Source organism: Lagenorhynchus albirostris, chromosome 17 (genome assembly GCF_949774975.1).
Source record: "Lagenorhynchus albirostris chromosome 17, mLagAlb1.1, whole genome shotgun sequence".
In the NCBI taxonomy this organism is placed as follows: domain Eukaryota; kingdom Metazoa; phylum Chordata; class Mammalia; order Artiodactyla; family Delphinidae; genus Lagenorhynchus; species Lagenorhynchus albirostris.
The window spans coordinates 62834216-62855137 of NC_083111.1; the positions used below are offsets into that span (position 1 = coordinate 62834216).

The 20922-nt window shown below is 37.4% G+C and overlaps 1 protein-coding gene across 2 annotated transcripts in view; it reads left to right on the plus strand.

Annotated features, from left to right (window-relative positions):
• COLEC10 (collectin subfamily member 10) overlaps nucleotides 1–20922 on the plus strand; it is a 117296-nt gene that overhangs the window by 48813 nt on the left and 47561 nt on the right. Inside the window, exons 1-2 of one of the 2 annotated variants that reach the window (XM_060128106.1) lie at nucleotides 175–293; nucleotides 3957–4052. The gene's annotated coding sequence lies outside the window, so the exon portion shown is untranslated. Of the gene's footprint in view, nucleotides 1–174; nucleotides 294–3956; nucleotides 4053–20922 lie in introns of those variants that run through there. The other variant, XM_060128107.1, reaches the window with a different exon arrangement.

Below are 20922 nucleotides of genomic sequence, written 5' to 3' on the forward strand. Positions count from 1 at the left end.
TTTCTTAATAGAGAAAGTAATAAGAGCGGTTTCTCTGGAAAAGGAAAACCTTGTTCTTTAATAAACAAAGGTCTTCTTGGCCATTGTCTGTGTTTTAAAACAATTCAGAAAGGGACTTTTTGTGATGTGTTCTCTTGAATTTTGTCATCTCTCTTTCACCTTGTAGTTCTGCTGCCCAAATATGGTAGACTAGAAGCCCTTCTAAGTCGAGATTTGGAGAGTCTGAATATTTCCAGGAAAACCCACAGAAGGGTCTTTTCAGGCTGCAGATGGGGACAGAAAAATATCAGGGGGTAAAAATCTCAGAAATGTCTAACTTTGGTTTTTTACATTGGGATATTACCTGCTGGTTCATTTTGGCTGCAGGGAAGTTATTGGGGCTTTGGGGTAATTCACTCTCTTTAGAGATAAAATAGCGGCCACTTTGGTCATTTAAAGCTCTGTGATGTTAGTCCCACTCTTGGGCTTTAGAAGAAAAGACATGTACGTTGAAGACAAACACCGGCTCTGCCATTTATTAGCTGTGTGGAGCCCAGATACTATTCCTGAACTTCCATTTCTCATCTGTAAAGTAGGAATTGAATCTTTATTTCAAAGTTTATCATGCAGTTGAAATGCAATAATACATGTAATATGCTTAGTCCAGTGCCTACCTGTAGTTCAATAGATGAGAACTAATCACATCATTCAAAAATAGCAAAGAGTAATACTTTGAGTTAGCAGAAGTAATACAAATAACATAGTATTCCCTGTTCATTGAGCAAGACCACCTACGGAATGTTTTCTTCCACCTTTTTGCCTCTTTAGCCTCTTTATAGCATATGAGTAACAATCACAATAGATGCTGTGTCAATAAGCAAGAAGAATGGAAAATATTTAATGCAATACGCTTGTGTGCATGGAAGTTTCTATCAGAAATTACAATGCTTATGATCTGAATTCTTCTAAAAGGAAATTTAAGCTCAAAATGCTTTGTATGTGCATTAGCTATTATTTGGTACTTTCGGGAATATCTGCTATCTATGGTTGGTTGTGTTTATTTGTGAAAAGCAGAAATAGGAAGAAGAGATATGAAACTGTGCTGGATTAAAAAGAGTGCCTGAGGCATGGACAGAATATTAATATCGTTTGCACAAAAATGGGCTGAGCCAGTTGAGCTCAGATATCAAACCTATCTGTACACAGGAGGATGTTAATTTTCAGTGAAAAACCTTGGATAGATGCCAGTAAATTCCGGGAAAAGGAAATAATATTATACAGATTTCTTCTCTGCGATCTTTGATGTCCACAAAGAAACCCTTTCTGAAAAGACAACTATTTTCTTCTTTGGTTCATCTTTGAGAATTGCTGCAGCTAGGTCATTTTGTACCCAAAGACCACCACGAAGTTCAGAGAGGGTGGGAGGGGCCTTCCCATTAAATCCTTGGTCAACCATTTGCATTTTCCAAAAGTTAGTTGACAATTACAAGGTTTGGGAACTTTCAGTTATAATTGCACTGCAAAAATAATAAGAGGAAACAGGCAGAGGTTATGTTAACAGGCCCCTGGTGGCTGTCAAGGACATGTGGTTCAGCCTTTGAAGTCAGTTTCAGTAGATTTTCATGTGATATAAGTGGAGTAAAATGCCCCCCTTTCAGGTTTCACAAGTGATATTGTTTAATGTACTGATATTGTTTCTTGTAAATTTGTTTTAGGGAGTTATTTCCTCTATTATTTCAGAACTCCTCTATTAAGCTAAGCAAAACAGGGGCTTGAAATTACATCTCTATTTCTATTTTTATGTTATTTAAAAAAATTAATTTAAGCACATGTTATTTTTTTTAAAAAAAGTAAAACAGACACAGAAAGCTAAAAGAATGTGAAGTAACAATCTCCCTTCCCTAGTCTCTCGTCATATCCCTTTCAAAATCTCTTTTTTTTAATATGTCCAAAAAATACGAAAACAAAAACAAATTTTATGTGTAGACCCAGTCATATAGCAGACCCACTATATTGTATATTTTACCCAAATAGGTATATAAAATACTATTGAGTACTTTGATTTCTCACTTAACATATCTTGGAGACTTTTCAATATTATTGCATACAGATCTATTGTATTCTTTTTAACATCTGCACATCATCCTGTTGTTTGGATATACCATAATGTATACAACCAGTGATTTCTGTATCTTGTTACTACAAATAACACTGTAATGAACAGGATAAATTCCTTACATGGTATTTCTGGGTCAGAGGATAAGTGCATTTAAAATTTTGACATATATATAAATTAAGTTCCTACTAAGAGTATGTGCGAGTGCTTATTTTAGGCAGGTATTCTATTGTCGCTATCTGAGTGTTGTCCTCTACACCAGGTTGAAGGTGTGATGTCAATCGATGTAAGCAGAATAAGTAAATAAAGGATAGAAACTTGGGTACAGCAAAGGTGTTAGTCAGGGTCCTATAGGGGAACAGAAGACACACTCAAATTGAAATAATTTAAGGATGAGTCATTTACAAAGAGACTATTTACAATGATTCAAGTGGATAGAGGGGAAACCCATGGAATCATGCAATAATCTGCAGGTGGTGAATAGCAGTTGAGTTGTTACCACCTCTGAGCCATAATGGAGAGAGAAGATATTGGACCTCAAGGGGAGTCACGTGGAGAAGTTCACCTTGAGAGGAGCAGTAGCCTTACATTGAAGGTCAAGGTATCATGAGAGTTCCCATCCCTGCAGTGTCACGGGGGCTTCCTGTTGACTTAGCCAAGCAGAAGCCAAAATATATTCCCCTTCAATGGGGTCCATATGGGTCACCTTCACACAGCAAATAGGGCAGTTGAAAAGGGTGAAGAGTAGATCTGAAGGGGAAAAAAAATTCATATCACCCCAACACAAAGATGATTTCTATCATTATTGATTTCCAGAATCACCCATTCCAAACCAGATAAGGACCCATACAACCTTTATACCTATCTAGGAGAAAAGTCTGTATTTTTTTCTGGTAAAGTGTATCTTTTCCATTATCTAATTATTTTATTTTGTGAGTTGTCTAAGGGGAGGGACCATATCTAACTTATTCATCACACTTTTAGCAGAACCCAGAACAGTGCCTGACACAGATGAAACACTTAATAACTAGTTGTTGGATAAATAAATGCCAGAAAAAATTTCTTGTTTCTGAATTTGACATTTTATAATGTTATTTAAGCCAAGTTCTTCATTATTAATGAATTATTCCCTGCTGGTTGTTGGAAATTATCTTCTGAAGGTTGGCTGGACTCTAGTGCTTTCATGAGATACCAGCCCTAGAGGTGAAATCATACTTAACTTGGTTCTTCCCAGGTGTATGGGATTTTACTCATATACAAAGCATAGTTGATGGGAATAATTACAGACATATAAATGGCATTCGAGGTAATGGGATGTTTCCATTCCTGCTCTCTCCAAAAAGGTTTTTTTTTTTCCCTTCAGGTTTATTGAGATTAAACTGACAAATAAAATTGTATGTATTTAAAGTGTACAATGTGACAATTTGATACATCATTACCACAAATTAATTAACACTTAATTCATCACCTCCCATGGTTACTATAATTACCACGCTCTACATTAAATCCTCAGTCCCCAAAGTTTTCTGAATCCTAAATTGATCATCTCAAGCATCTATACACAGTATGAACTTCCTTGGTCGAAACTTCTCTTCTTTTGCCCTTGTACACCTAGATTATTATTCTTGGAAGCCTTCTCTGATTGACACTCATTCCATAAAAGCAATGATCACATTGAACTGTATTTTTTTCTCTCAAGTGACTGTATTAAATACAAAATTTTGTTGTCTAGCTGTCTGAAGGTTTGGGCCCTGTCTTTTTCATCCTGAAATCCACAACATGAATCTTGGCACTTAACAGAAGCTCAATAAATAGAAGTTGAATTTATTCAGGAGTTCAACATTCTTCTTCCCTTTTCTAGGCTCTTCTGGACATATCCCTAGACTTTGGAGATGCAGCAAGAAAGCTGATTCTCACTCTCTTCTGCTGCTGAATAGAGAGCCTGAAAACGAACACGGTAATGTAGAATAAACTTGGGTTTTAATATGAGACCAAGCGGGGCTCACATCTCAGTTTTGCCGTTTCTAGCTTGATAACCTTGAATATTATTCAGTTTCTCTAAAGTTGCTGAGAGAATGTAATAGGATTACGTACACAGTAAATTCACTGACATGATAAAATACCAGCTTTCCTTCTTCTATCACCTTCTTTCCCCTTAAGGATATCAAAAATTGTGCTCTGGTTAAAGTCAAAGGATGGGGCAGTGGACTTAAATGGGGGATTTAAGAAATTTCTTGTAATTTTAGAAAACGGGCATGGCATAATGGGAATCAACATTCTTCCATTAAACTTCCCTTTCCAGGAGATGTGAAGACTTAATCTTAGTATTACTTTAACTAAATGAACAACTGAACAAAATACCACAGGGGTTTATGTACATTCACTCCCCCTTTTTCTCTGCAACTTGGTATTTAGACTCGTTTTAAGAACGTATTTCAATGAATGGATGTTGGTGTTGAAATGGTAATGTTATACCCTCATTCTCATTCATTCGTGAATTTGTGATCCACCTTTGTGAATCTTTAGATCAATCATGGATATCTTATTCTTGAGCTAACCTGTCCACACGACTTAATAAACACGCCTGAATTGTTTCCCAACCTTACCAGACCCTGCCCCTCAAACACTGCTCTCCCTCTCTTGCTTATCTCCAGCCACATTAGCTTTCTTTGAGTTCTTTGCAATTTTGCACGACCGTCTAAGTATTATACATAAAATTACAACACATATAAAATTATAATATACATTAAACTTATATAGAAAATTACAATATACATAAAATTAAATATACACAAGAGTAGCCGTCTTACTAATAGCATTAAATTATATCACCCAAATTCTGTTTCTGAAGGCTCAGGATTCACAGTCTGTGGCACGTATAGCATTGTCCCTTTGCCCCTGCTGACGTCAGCAGCCCCCTCTCCCACCATGCTGTCTCTTAAGCCTTTATGCCAGTCAGGCAGAAACTTCTCTTGGCTTCACCAAGGCCTTCTTTTTTATTCTGGAACATGCTCTTACTTCTGTTTATATCTATTGTGCCCCACCTCCACGCCCAATTCCACTTACATCCCCAGGGTCAGTTGCCTCTGCTCACCCTTCAGTTTTCAACTTGAAACAGTCGCTTCTACAGAAGGCTTTCCTGACCCCTCCTAGGGTCACACCCCCTGCTAGGTCACCCCTAGCACACTGCCCTTCTCTGGATAGCACTTCCCCTATGTCAATGTTAAAGCTGATTTAAATTTCTTTTTTTAATTTAATTTTTATTTTATACTGGAGTACAGTTGATTTACAATGTTGTGCTGGTTTCAGGTGTACAGCAAAGTGATTCAGTTATACATATACATGTGATTTAACTTTCTGACTCTATAAGACCTAAGAGGAGAGAACCTATGGCTGTCTTATTTCTTGTTATATATCCAGTGTCTGGCATAGTGCGTGTTCCATAGAAGATGCTAAGTAAATAATTACCAATTAAAACTCTAAGCTAAAGCCGTAAGGGTATTTGGTTTAGAATGATATTAGTTTCCTTCTGCTGCTATAGCAAATTGCCATAAATTTAATAGTTTAAGATGATGTAAATTTATTATCTCACAGTTCTGGAGGTCAGAAGCCCCCAAATGGGTCTCACCGCACTAAAAGCAAGGTGTTGGTGGAGTTATTTAACGTTGGACGCTCTGAGGGAGATTTTGTTTTCTTGCCTTTTCCAGCTCCTAGAAGCTTTGGCTTGGGGCCCTTTCCTCCATCTTCAAATCCAGCAACATTGGACCAAGTCCTCTCCTGCTGCCATTTCTTTACCTCTCTCTTCTTCCTCTCTCTTCCACTTTTAATGACCCTTGCGATTACATTTGAACTATCGAGATAATCCAAGATGAAGCCTTTATTTTAAGTTCAGCTGATTAGTAACCTAAATTCCATCCGCCACCTTCACTCCCCTTTGCCATGTAACCTAAAGTATTCATAGATTCTAAAACATTAGAGCATGGGCATCTTTGGGGGCCGACATTCTGCCTATCGTAAGAATGGTACTATTTTATTCACCTTCGTATCTTTAAAATGAGAGGTGAGGTTAGTGGACCTCAAAGGAATTATCTGTCTCTGGCCCAAGCAGTAGAGATAATATTAAATTATTAAATGGATGTATTCTACTCCTTTCTTCCTGTAAATTGTGTTTGGCTATAACAACTCCAAGTCATGAGACATAAAACACCAGAAAGAAGAAAGCAGATGCCAACCAGCCAACAATGGCATCATTAGTTGGGCTTGACTCGTAAATGAGTTATTATTTTGTTTTCCTTTTGGGGGCGCCTAGCATGGCTATAATCTTAAAAGCAGACATTCTTTTTTTTTTTTTAAACATCTTTATTGGAGTATAATTTCTCTACAGTGGTGTGTTAGTTTCTGCTTTATAACAAGTGAATCAGCTATACATATACATATATCCCCATATCTCCTCCCTCTTGAGTCTCCCTCCCACCCTCCCTATCCCACCCCTCTAGGTGGTCACAAAGCACCGAGCTGATCTCCGTGAGCTGATCTCCCTGTGCTATGCGACTGCTTCCCACTAGCTATCTACCTTACGTTTGGTAGTGTATATATGTCCATGTCTCTCTCTCGCTTTGTCACAGCTTACCCTTCCCCCTCCCCATATCCTCAAGTCCATTCTCTAGTAGGTCTGTGTCTTTATTCCTGTCTTACCCCTAGGTTCTTCATGACATTTTTTTTTTCTTACATCCCATATATATGTGTTAGCATACGGTATTTGTCTTTCTCTAAAAGCAGACATCCTTTAAAGAGAAAAAGTTGTTCTCAATTCTTTAATATCTTGTTGGCACATCAAGGTGGAAGGTTGAAAATTGTGCTTTATTCTAAACCATTTGAAATGAAATTCAGGATATGATGTAAGGGATGTAGTTATCACAAAGAGAAGAGCAAAAGCCCATCCCTCCTAGTCCAGTGGCATGTCGGGAGAAAGAGGAAGGTCAATGGGAAACATGTAGTAAAACAGGTATTCTGTGACTTTCTGCTTTGTTTAAATCCATAACGAGAATACCCATACAGATATGAGATTTACTAGTCAAGTCCTTAGTGGCAAGATGTATATTCAAGGCTTTGAGCAAAGAAAATTTGATGAAAGGACCACTTACAGAGAGGTGTGGGCAGGATTAAAGGAACCAGTAATAGATGGAGAAACACCAAGAACTATCAACAGAGGCGGAGGACCAGAAGGGGGAGATGGGTTTTGGGATCCACAAGAGTAAGAGTTTTAACTGTACGCAAGAGGGTCATTCAACGGGAGTTGTGGCCATTGATAGAAGAAAGAGCCACTGTCAAACTATGCCCCTGCAGGGGGAGTGTGGAGGGAACACCTCCACTTTTCTCTCTCCCCACCTCCTGATCTCCAACTGGTGCCGCTCTCTAATTTGGCAAATTCAAACCTGGAAGCCATAAGGCAAGTGAGACTGTGATCTCGTCTATAAAGGACAGTCCCCCAGGAAAAAATAACAGGAGCAAATGGAGAATAACTCACATAGAATAGAACTAACATCTGAACATAGGGGGTTATGCCTGGGCATAACCCGGGTGAAACTTCACCTTTAGGTTGGCACCATGACAAAGGGGTACACAAATCCTTGTCTAAGAGTGGACTTCTGGGGAACTTAGCCCCAAACGCGGATGGAGCTGGGTTTCAAACCTATTTGCCTTCCTCCAAAAGCCATGTTATTATCTACCACCACCTAATGCTGGCTCTTGTTGTCAGATCCTCAGGAGAGAACCTGCTGGAACACCATTTCTTTTTTCCAGTCTGATCTCCAGATGATGGAGTACCATTTAATTCTTGCAGGAGACTCTGAAGGTTTTTTTTTTTTTTTTAATGGCATTTCCTCCATACATCGATTCAGTAGAAAAACACTATAGGAATGCAGTTTCAATATTTTTATGAAATGGATCCAAGACTAAAAGAATACCACCAAACAGAATTGCTGAGTGCTAATGAGTTTGAAATCTTAATTTTCCTAAACTGTACTAACTGGGTTCAAATTTTTACCTTGCCTCTTACTGTATTATGACTCTGGAAAACTGTTTGAATTGATTGTACCTCATTTTCTGTACCTGTGAGATTGAGGTAAAATAAGATAGTTTTTAGGATTAAATATTGTAATACAGCTAAAGTCCTTACAAGAGTGGCTGGTATATATTAAACAAGACTCAGTAAATGTTATTATTACGTGTCTTAACAATAACACCTTCTGCTTTTATTCAAGAAACTTTTAGTGAGCAACCACTCTACGGGAAGACCTATAAGAAATGGTTTCTGTACTTAACATCAGAATTTGGTAGGAAAAACAGACTGTCAATATAAGGTGGTGCATGACAAGACAGAGGGAGTCATAGAGGTCTGGGTTATATTACCTACCATCATTTATTGGTGTTGTCACAAATTCAGACTGGCCAGACATTGGTTGAGATGTGAAATAGGCAAGAAGGAAAAACCAAATTTTGTTAAATGTTACCTCTAGCATTTATGATTAATATGGCAGTTGTTCCTTATTTATGATTGGTTAATTATGCTTTTGAATTTTTGTTTCTTTAAGGTTTTATCTTACTTTTTAAAAAGTCTTTCAAGAAATAACTCTGGTTTTATGGACTTTTCACTAGGGCAGCAGCCCAAAGACACAGGTTCATTTGCTGGCACTACAAATGACTAGCTTTGTGATGCTGGACCATCCTCTCTGAGCATCCTCATCTATAAAATGAACCTGACATCCACCCTTTCTGCTGCCCTAGTAGAACATTATGAGGACCAATAAGCTAAATGGATGTGCTAGTAAGAGTGTTAAAAACATAAGACTTTGTGCAAATGTAGAGAAGGAAGTTGTCACCCCATGATATACCCTGAGATAAGACTATAGTTGTTCAGGACACAGGGTTTGGATTTCAGATATACTTGGGTTTGAATCCTGGCTTTGCCACTTATCAGCTGTGCAAACTTGGTTGAGTAAATGATCTTTTTGAACCTCATTTTATGTAATAGATCATTTTGAGGATTGGTTGAGGTTGTATGTAGAAAATGCTTAGCACATTGTTAAGCTGATAGCTCAATAAGCTGTTGTTTTTTTAGGTTTTTTTTTTTTTTTTTAACTATTCCTTATACTGCAGCTTGGGTAGGAACGTATGGTAGTAATCAAATGAAGAAGCAATCTTGCACCTAAAATTTACAACCAAGAGTCATAGCAGAAGAGAGAAACCACCCATATTTGTATTTGTCTCCCTGGCTCAGCAAGATGACTTAAGGAAGTTTTGAAATGTTAGAATTCAGACAAGCATTATGGAAAGACAAAACACTGTCCCAAACTGTGCTGTAGCATATGCAGAAAGTAGATAAGGCTTATCGCTTATAATTTAAATGGGGGATTTATTAAACTAGATAAGTATCTAGAATTTCTGATAAATTCTGTTTCTGCTTCTTATCCAACCACTTTTATGCTTTTAATCATTAACACCTCTGAAGTTACACGGGGCATGTAACACTTTTATCACCCAGACTTTCCTCTCAAAAGACACATAAAAGATTGCAAGGACTTGCAGACACCAGAAACAATAGCAGGAAGCCAGAGAATTTGCCTAAAAATTGAAGGTGAGTCAAATAGGAAAAGTCTTCGTAACCAGGAGCAACCAGACAGCGTCTAATGTGACTTTGCCACATAAAAGACTCTGTTATAACAAAAAAACCCACCAGTACCCTAAGCTGTAGAGTTTTGCCAAAAACACACATGAAAAAACATTTCCTGTCTGTACTGAACTACCAAGTTGCTGTGACATTATGTGTCTGGGTGTGACTTTCAATATAGGTAAACAATTTTGCTTTTTTTTTCAAAGATAACATTACCAACAGTGTATTCCAGACTCAAATTCTGGTTGTTTTCTTATTCAATGTTTATTGAAACTTCATATTCTTTTCATAACTGACCTCTATTTTTATATATGTATATATGTGTGTATACACACACACACACACACACACACACACACACACACATTAAATGGAAATCTGGGGGGCAAAGAAATCCTAGACCATTAGGGCTAGAAGAAAACTTAATAGTGACTTAGCCCAACTCTATCTTTTAATAGATGCAAATACTAAATCCAAGAAAGGACAATGATATTTTTGGCTCACAGAAGTAGGACTCAGACCCCCAGATGTTCTTCTTTGTATATTTTTCTACCTTTCCACTATATAATGCTGCCTTTCAATGTAAGAAAACAAAAACAAACCTTAAAAAATGCACAATAGAACAAATACCTGTACAGGGGAATGTTTACTATTGTGGATATGGGAAACACTAAAGCTAGGGAGATCCCATATCCTAGTTTGCCAAGAGTAGTTCAGTGTGCACCTGTTGTCCTGTTGTAATAATCAGTACTACCCCATCTGCTCTCACAGTTGTGTGATTTGGAAGATAATTTATACGGTCACCTTAATGAAAGCACAAGTTTCTTGTTGAAGGTAAAGAGCCACATTTTACTTGCGAAGAATCTGAAGGTCCATTCTAAAACTTGGCCTCCCATAAGGAAATCCACACAACCTATTACAAGAACTTGGGATTAAAAAGGCGGTGTGGGTGGGAGATGCTGTGTACTTGAAAATGAGCAAGGTCACACACCATGGCCATAGTAGAGCTAACCGTTGCCACAAAGACCCAAGCACGTATGTGTGGCTTTGCAAGATGTCTTCAATGAGAATTTTCGTTCTGCTTTTATTTTTGTTTGTTTTTAACAAACAACATGAAAGTACATGAAAGAGTAGTCAGGCTATGCTGTGACTGTAAAAACTCAGCTGGGAGTTGAAACCCAAATTCATGTCTCAGCAAAGTGTGACTTGAGGCTGGTTGCTCTAAATCTCTGGATCTTATGTTCTATAAGATAAAAGGATTGAATGAGACTCTGTTTCTTTCCAGCTCCAGTTTTAGACTCCCATGGATTTGTTAATTAACTTCCATGATTTTATCCTTTCCCAGGAAAATGTATTACCCTTACCCACACCCTCACCTCCACCATCACCAATTTGTCCCAAGCTCTCGATGAAATGTCCTCAGAAATTTCCGAAAGCGGGATAAATGGGAACCACAAAGAACTTCTCCTCCTGGAATTTGCCTTAGACTTTAATACAACTTAACACAACCTAACAACATAAGGTTGAAACAGTGAGAGCCCATCTCTCCATCCCAGGGTCCTGACTGGGACAGATGTCACTTGCATGTCTCATGTTTTTATTTTATTAGCTCAGTGGCAAACTAAGGCTCTGCCTGTACGTGTGGAATGGATAAAATATGCCATGGCCAATCGGCTCAACTCTGCTTTTACCCCCAATTGGTTCAGACCACAGCCCAGCAACTCATGATGACGATAGACAAAACTGAAACGGTGAGATTAGATATGCTATAACCTCATTTGATGGCATGCATAGACCTAGCCTCATTTTTTCCAGACTCCATTGCTGAGTTTTAATGAGAAGTCCAAAAGGTCAATTACTTTTTGACTGACTGTATGAAGAGAAAATTGATAGCTGGGGAAAGTTGATTGTATTATTCACTCTGCACACACAGCAAATTGGTTTTCTATTTATGGAGAATGTTTTTAATTAGTGCTTGAATTGTGCATTAAAATTGGGCAACTATAAATAGTTAACAGCTGTGATATTTTATACCTTAAAATTCAAAACTTTTTTCCCCCCTCATTTGATGAATTCTAACCCATAGCTCTCTGTTTACATGTTTGCTATTTTGGTTCTGTGTAATTCTAGAAATAACTAGTTTCAGACAGTTATGGTTTAGTGAACGCAGGGAATTGCTTTTGCTAAAATTATTGTTGCTTGTTTCTAAAACTCCTACAGAATAAATCTACGGTCTTCAGAAAAGCAGAAGTTATTTCCAATGACACACACTATTTGCTGAAAATTTACGGTAGATTGACTCATGCATCTTTGCATTGTACTTAAATTAAAATACTATAGCTTTGGTTGAAGGGTAGATGTGTCAGTGGCCTCTCTGTGGCTTGACGGTTTGTTTTGATAGGACAGAGAAAGTTTACCTAATTATAGGAGGCTCATTATTGGTTCTGAAGGAGGAAAAAAGTCATCTCAACATTGATTTCTTCTGGAAATGAATCATGCAGTTGTATAACTTTTAGCACCACTGTCTGTCTCCATCTATGATCTTTTTTTTTCTTTTAGTTAATGTGAAGTTTGTCATTTCAAATAATGTCTGATGTCTGGCCCCAGGCTATTTGTAGATTTATCCTAGCCAACATGTGTCACTCATCTTTGTTTAGAATCTGCAACCTTCATCCTAGCAACCTCTTTTTATTTTATCCTTGCTTTTGCTTCCTTGGTGGCTCTGTACAGATTATAATGGGCTCTCTCAGAAAAAGTATGATTAAGGGTGGGTATCGTAAGTCCATAGATGTATAGTAAATTGGAATTCTTGACATGAATTTATCATTCAGGTAAATATTGGCTGCATCTTATTTCAACAGTTGCTTTGCCCATATTTTATAGTGGCCGACCCATCCTTTTAATGGTGTCACTCAAAGAAACAATAGACAGTTCAAACTATTCACTCAACACATCCAATCTCTAAACTGAAGCTGGAGATGTCAGAATTCTCCGAATATGAAAAAAAGATGCCTTGATTTTCAAACAATTGTCATTTTAAAATTAGACTTTCATGATTTTTATGCAGTATTTGCTTTGTTTACCTGCTTACTAAACACATAAATAAAAAATGGATTCCAGCATGTTGTTGCCTCTTTAGGAATCAATTTCTTTTCATTTAACCCTGATCCTGAGCCATTGACTGTCTTCCTATGGCCTTATGGGTTAGTCAATGACTTCACCACACATTGAACCATAGAATTTTCTACCTCACCTTTAGCTTGTGTATGAAGTAACCAACATGAACTTGCATGTCAAGAATTCAGCTAAGAACATCATGAGGTCTTGGGAAGAGCATTCCCTTAGGAAAGTCCTAAATGCTGATTTAGCTCTCCTAAGTAATCTGGCTCTCCTACTTTGGACTGTATTCCAAAATGGTTTTTTTTTTTTTTTTTGGAATATATACCAACATGTATTAATGGGTGTTTTCTCAAAAGAGACAGTACGTCATTATCACAAAGGAGCAGCCACTTTCAAATAAAAGAGTATATGGATTAGTGTACAAGGTAAACATTTTGGGTACATCCGAGCCTTGGTGAAACTGGTTTACCACTTTGGCTCTGTTGCCACATGGGTAGTGGATCAGGCAGCCAGAAAAGCATGGACTCATTTCAGCTGTGGAAGTTCAGGGCGTGACTCCAAGCCAGAAGCGTGGCCATGGCCAGCTGTCTCAAGCCTCTGTGTGTACTCAGTAACCAAGAGTGTGTTACAGCATATGCTGTGTCAGATCCAGCCATTAGCCTTCCAGATCAAGTTAGGGGAGTCTTTCCTGCATTTGGTGCCCTAGCAAGAAAGCTTCAGTTGAATTCTAGGGACCAGCAAGCAGAAAGGTAGAGAGACTAAAGCTCAACATACAATTTGGACTTTCACTTGCCAGCTCTTAATAGTAGCGTATCTACTTTTGTCTCCTTATAGAACTAACGTATACATAATATGTAGATGCAGGTTTTTCAACACTCCACACATCAGCTGGAATGGAGAAATTTCCCCTCTGAAAAATGTGCAATAGAGGATATATTTACTCTTTTAAACATAAACCCCCAAGTGGTGTTGTTTTCTTTCTGTACTAAGCCTCTCCCGTTTTCTACATTTTTTTCTATAGGAATGTGATTACGTAGTATAAAGAAAAACAAAAAGCTAATAGGAGAAAACAAATGACTTTGAGAGTCCAATGTCAAAGGTGTCATGCCAATTACAGTAAAAATTCAATTAATAAGAACACAGCTCTCAGCAATAATGCAAATAAGTAGAAAGTCTGAATTGCCCTCTTTTATGTAAAAAACAAAAAATGTCAGAAAAACAAGCTTATCTCATAGATGTCAGGAAAGTATGATTTTCAAGGTAAATTCTAGAGTTTGAACAAATTAAATCTATCTCCTTACATAAACCCATCTACTATAGAATGAGTCATCTTTTCACATGGTAGCTCCAAATCCTTGATGCTCGATCATCAAAGAAAGAGATGATTTTTTTGACGTCCTTATTTACTAAGCCACAAGAATAGCATAATAGAATTTTTAAAGTTTGGTTTCTTTTTTTTTTTAATTGGTTTTTAACAAAGAGGAATTCTCAAGTTCAAAGACTAAGTTGTATTCATTGTACTGCTTCCAGTGCTTAGTTAGGCAAGTACATGGCACAGAGTTGGTACTCATAAATTCTTGATGAATCAAAGGAATTTTAACACCAATTGTAGGAGCTGTATAATTGCCCTGAAGAAGAAACAAAAAGTCATCTCAGCATTGATTGCATCTGGAAAAGAACCACGCTATAACTTCTATCACTACTGTGTCTCCATCAATGATCTGAGAATTCAATTATCTAAAAATTCAGTTTCCCCCATTTTTCAGGAATACATTGTCGGTATGGTTGAATTAGCTTTTGCTAGGAGAGACAGACTGGCTTTCGGGCTGAAGTTGCGACCCTGAAGCTGATTGCCTGTACCCATGGTCCAGATGGTCGTTACTAGCCGTGAAACCTTGGGCAGGCTGCTTCACTTCTAAATACCTGTTTCCTAGTAAGAATAGTGCCTACCTACTCGGCTTTTTGTGAGAATCTAGTTCATATATGTAAACCACATGTAAAATGAATGTTCCCTAGCACTTCATAAGTCTTACTATTTTATTTTTAATGAGATTCATAAAAGGAAAGCATTGTATCTCAAATGTCTTATCACTTATAATTTCTAAGAATTTCTAGAGTAACCAGAGAATAACTGATTTGCTTTTTAATATATTCCTGGCTGTCAAAAAAAAATAAGTAAGAAAGTTCATTTGGCCTCTAAAGTTTTGGTTTAAATATAAACCCACTATTATCTCTTGAAATCATCTTATGGCAGCCTTAAAGTGATACGATTTATTCAGAAGTTAGTAAAGAGATTTTCTATCCAAGAGAAGCTTATAAATCATTAGCCAGAGGCTGCAAGAAACATTATATACGCATTTAGAGTCTGATTAAATGTCTGGTTGGCTATTTTTTCTTAGGAAAAAATTTTTCTATTTTTTGGCTTGGTAATTTATTTTACTTTAATAAAGCCAGTACTTTTTAAGACAATGAAAAATTCAATAAAATGACTATGATTCTAAGACCCACGTGAAAAATATTCTTTTTTTTTTTTGGAGATAAAAATTCCGATAAATCATTTCACATCTAGGTCACTGACACCAAGCAATTCTCTGCCACTATGGAAGCATGTCTGAGTGGTTCTGTCCTGAGATTACTGACTTGTTTATAGAAAGGGAACAACAGGACCAAAGTTATATTCTTGCTGCCTCTGTTGGTCAGGTAGCTGTGATCTTTCCATCGCTCTTACAGTGCTCCTTATTCAGTAAAGCAAATTAATTTTTCACACATCTAAATATTCTAAGAGTCTCACCACCAACAAGAAAGGTTAAAGTATCAATAAATACTTGGATTAAGGGTGAAATAGAGAAAAGTGAAAGCTATTTGCTTTTTAAAAATGAATAAATCCTTACTTCAATCCTTTTCCCAAAGCTAAGTGCTTAAGAGAAACATACGTGTCTTTCAGAGCTATGGACTGAAACCAGTTTCCAAGTTGGAGAGATAAGAGCTGCAAAATTCAAAAAAATGCTTTCATTTACTTATGGATAATAAGAGTCTGTAACAAAATCTAAAACGTAATTAATCAATTATAAAAATTCAAATAGAAATACACTGTAAGAGCACGAATTATAAGTAATGTACCCATTTGTTGCTTTTTCCAGATTACTATTTTAGGTGGCTCTTGGATTACTGAAACGTTTTCCTTTTTAGTGAGAAAAACAGTGAGAAAAGCATCAAGATAGCAAATCAGAAGATCTGAATTCAAATCCCTGTTATTTCCCATCCATCTGGCAGACGGCAAGTCTCTTGACCTTCCTGAGCCTTAGTTAATATACCGATAAAATCAGAATTTTATGAGGAAGATAGAGATCATGAACCTAATGAAAATGTTATCAGTGTTTTAAAACAGCAACAAAAGTATCTGACTCAGGAAGTCTGGGCCTTGATCACAAACAAGAGTGCCTGGCACAGAGATGGAGTGAAATATATGTTCATTTGAACGTTCATCAATGCATGAATAAACAGATGAATGTATAGTAGATAAAAGACTGTGACATTTATTTCCCAGCCTGAGCAGAAAAAATAATAATAATAATAGAAGCAGGAACATCACCCTCATTTGAGATAGCGATTATACTATTTAAGTTGTCAGTTTCTCTAATGCATAAGATGCACATTGCTCAATATATGGCAAACTACAAAGGTAGAGATTCTGAATCCAGGGGCAGAGAGTGGAGATGCTCAGGCTCAGCCTAAGTATAGCTTTTGGAGCTTGAATCCTACCTCTGCAACTCAACCGCTGTGTGATATTAAGCAAGTCACTTAAATACTCTGTGCCTCAGTTTTGTCACACATCAAATAGGAAAGATAACAGTTTTATTACAGTGTATTAAGCATCAAAAGAGATAGCTGAAGTATAGCACTTGGTACTCCCCAAAATAAACACATTTCTGGGGTAACTTCATCAGGGAGAACTGATAGAAAATACACCAAGATGGCAACATTGCTATAATTATTTCCACCTACAACATTATCAAAATTATCGAAGCTTCTCATTCTTAGGCAAAGTTATTTGGCTTGGTTTTAGGGGACCAACATGGTCCCAGCAACATTCCACAGTTTCAGCTAGAACTTGCAAAATACATGCATTTTTAAATAGGAGGTCAGATGCTAGACAAATTATGGAAATAGTAGCAACACCAAGTCTGTGCATATACTGATCTCTTGTAAAGATCGTGTTAATGTCACTTAGGTATAACTCTGAGAGCTACTTACTAGTCTTCTCTGACACGTAAGTATTTTAAGTTAAAAAAACAAGTCTTTCCATTATCCAAGGCATTGTCTCATTTAATTTCTAAAGCTCCAAGGCTATCACTACTGACCTTAATTTCTAAGATCTGAACTTTAGTTCTGGTTGTGACACTTATTAGTTAGACAAATTTATTATGTCACTTAAAGTCTCTGAGTTTCTGTTTCCTCACGGAGTTAATGAGATTCTCAGATTAATATAATATCTGTGGAACAAATTACAAAAAGCAAACCAAGCCAGTGCTGTCTCCCAAGGTCAGTTGATGATGTTGTTTTCGTGCCCATTCCATTTTCAGAGGAGAGAAAACTAAGTATTTTTACATTTTAATTTAATTGAAAGAAATGTTGCCGGTGACAGTATGTTATCTTAAAGAAAAAAGGGTGTTTTATCTTAGAGGTTATTGGGCAAATTTAGTGGAAGGCACACAGTGAGAAAGCAAAATTATCTGCAAAACGCCACAAAAAAAGATTCTGGAGCAATTTTGGCAACCCAAGAAGGAGGAAGAGTGAGGTTACATGAAACCAAGAAGAGAGGATTGGAGGTAAAGTCCTAGAGAAAAATGTTGAGAAGGAAAGGCCTGAGAGAAGATGGCAAAGGGGAAATTCCTAGCATATTATTGGCTAGGGAATTTTGAAGAAGAGGAATGCCGAATACTCAATTTGAAGTTGTTTGATCTGCTCTTGAAATAATCATCCTCTGTTTATCCTCAGCACTTCGGTAGAAAGGTACCGCGTATAACTGTCTTGCACCGGCGATGCTTCAGGGTCAGGGAATAAAGTTCCCTTCTGTGATGGATTGCACACACTTGAACTTAAAAAATGGGATTTAGTCTTTCCTTCAGTCTTAATTTAGTTGATCAACTTGAAATAATTTACCTTAAGGCTGCAACTTGTGAATGTGATTATTCATCAGGGAAATTCTCCCATAGCAACAGATTGCCAACAGGTCATGTCACCAATGTTTGCATTCTAAAATACACGTATGAAACATATTCATAGAGGAAGCATGTGACAGACAAGGAGCCACTTAACAGAGACACCATGGACCTGGGGTTGAAGAATAGAACACAAAACCAAAATTGAGTTGAGCTCAATGGTGTGGCCAAGATATCCTAAAACATTGACGCTGTACATATCCCCACGGTGCCCCATCACACACAGCATTACTTCTAGGAGTCCCTAAATTCTGGCTTCCGTTTTCCGTGATGTATTCTTGCCTCTGAAATTAACGTGTTTAAAAAATATTTTTTAGCAACTAAATGATCATTTTTAAGCAAAATTGTTCCCCCATGTTGTATCCATTGTGACATGTCCTTGTAAGCTTTTGGATCCTTTGAAAGAAAGAGAACTAGGAGTAAAAGACTTCAGTATCTATGCCTGTTATGAAGGAGGAGTTTTGGAGTCGTTTATCAGAACTTAGAAAATATATTTGCTTGACATTAAGTTTAGATCGTCTCAGAAGTATTTCATGAAAAGATGTGCTGAAAATTATATATAAAGTAAGCAGCCAAATTTCATATGAAATCTCTGAAATATAAACAGACCATTAAAAAATGAACATATCATTTATTAGGCACATGCTTCCCAGCAGAGCTGAAATAAATATTTATCTCTATAATGCAGGAAATATTTTCCCAGAAATGGGTTATATTCTGTGTTTCATCAGCTCAACAAATGCCTGATGATCTCTTTTAACTTCTCTGTGTTGAATGTCAACCAAATACATCAGGTCAAAAGTCAACCACACACTCTTCAATCTTTATGGAGACCTTGTTGCTAAGGCTTCTCAGAAGCAAGGGGTAAAAGAAGTGGTCAACAGCAATTACGCTGAAGAACGTTCATTCCTGACCTCCGTATACAGTGAGGAGAGAGGCAAAGATGCCCTTTAGTAATTCAACCTGTACCTGTTTAGTGCCTATCTCCAGGGAACTCAGGTACCACGAAATTTTGTTTGACCCATTCCATAAGCAGAGCATGGATCTGGTCTCCACACTTGCAAAAATAGAGAACTAAGATGTAGCACAAGTAAATAGTCTTCCCCAAGGCAAAAATCTGTAATGGTATTGAAAGTTGGGCCCAGGCTTCTTAAATGTCGAGTCACCGCTATTGTTTAGCATAGTTTCTATTAAAAATATTCAGTTTAGTCATCTTTTTTTCCTAGAGAGCAAAAAGCAATTTAAAAGAGATCATGTATTTGAGCTGACTACAAAGAATAAAGATGCCTTGTCAAAAAGGAAGAAAAAGTGCATAAAGTATTAATTTCCCTTTCACACTGCCGAAAGCATTAAAGAATCTTTCAGTTATAAAATGTGAACTTTCTTCCTCTATATGGATTTGGCAAGTTACCAAACTCTATTAACTCTTCCTTTATAATACATTGGCTATCTTTTCATCTCACTTTCTATTCTTTCAAGATCTCATCCACTCTGATGGCTTTAATTACAACCTATATGTGGATGACTCTCTAATCTGTACCTCTGGCTGAGATTTTGTTGGGGCCATCAGATACCTCCCCTTGAATATTCCAGAAGGATGTTGAACTCAACATACCCAGAATTTAATTTATCATCTTTTCTCTGAAATTTGCATTTCTTTTCTCAGTAAATGGCATCACATCCAATTGTTCAAACCAGGAACCTGGGAATTTCCCTGACCCCTTCCTCTCCCTGACCCTCCATTTCCAAGCAATCAGTAAGTCTTGTTACTTCCGCATTCTTTTTTTAATCCATTTGCTTCACTTGATACTCACCCTTGCTTCCAAAGCCCTGATTTACCTAATTGAACTATTTGATCTTTCAGCCTCCCTTGCTGCTAGCATAATTCTAGCCAATGAGATGTAAATGTATTTCACCCCATAAGTTTTCCAGGATGGTTCTTTGAAAAGATGACTAACTAGCTGTCCCGTTGTCTCGGCCCTTGGTCTGCAATTTTTCCCTTCATCCTGCGTAGAATGTAGGTACAATGTTTGAAGTTATAGCAGCCCTTTTGTGGCTATGAGGAGAAAAGCCACATGTAAAATACGGTGAAGGCAGAAAATAGAAGTCTTGGTGCCTGATGACAACATAGTACTACTGTGTTAGGATTCTCTGCCTTCAGATTTCTTATTATTTGAAAAAACAAACCAATAAACCACAAAATCCATCTCTTATCTCACTGAGCAAGTTACTTGCTGCGTTTCTATTACATGAAGCCAAGAAGGCCTATCTCTGACACACCTCTCATATTCTGATTTTCAGATCCAGCAGCAACATTCCCATTTTTTTTTTTTTGGCCACACCCACATTGCTTACGGGATCTTAGTTCCCTGACCAGGGATTGAACCCATGTTCCCTGCAGTGGAAGCGCAGTCTTAACCACTGGACCGTCAGGGAAGTCCCAACATTCCCTTTCTTAAAATCCTTCATACGCTCCCACTGCCCTTGGTATCTTTTTCAAACTCCTATGCAGCACCTACAATGTCCTTCAGATCTATTCCTTACCTTCAGGTGAGCCTTATCTGCCCCATCAAGTTCCAAACGCTAGCCTCAATGAACTACTTTCAGTTCCCCACACATATCATTCTATCTCTCAACCAAGACTTTGCATATGGTACTCCTTCTATGCAGAATGTCTTCCTTTTACAACTTCTCAACTTTATTTGGCTAATTCCAATAGTTTTCCAAAACCTGCTTAGGAAACATCCCCTAAAGGGAACCTTTCCTAATCCGCCAAGCCTAAATCAGGTTCCTCTCATCTAGGTCTCCATGAC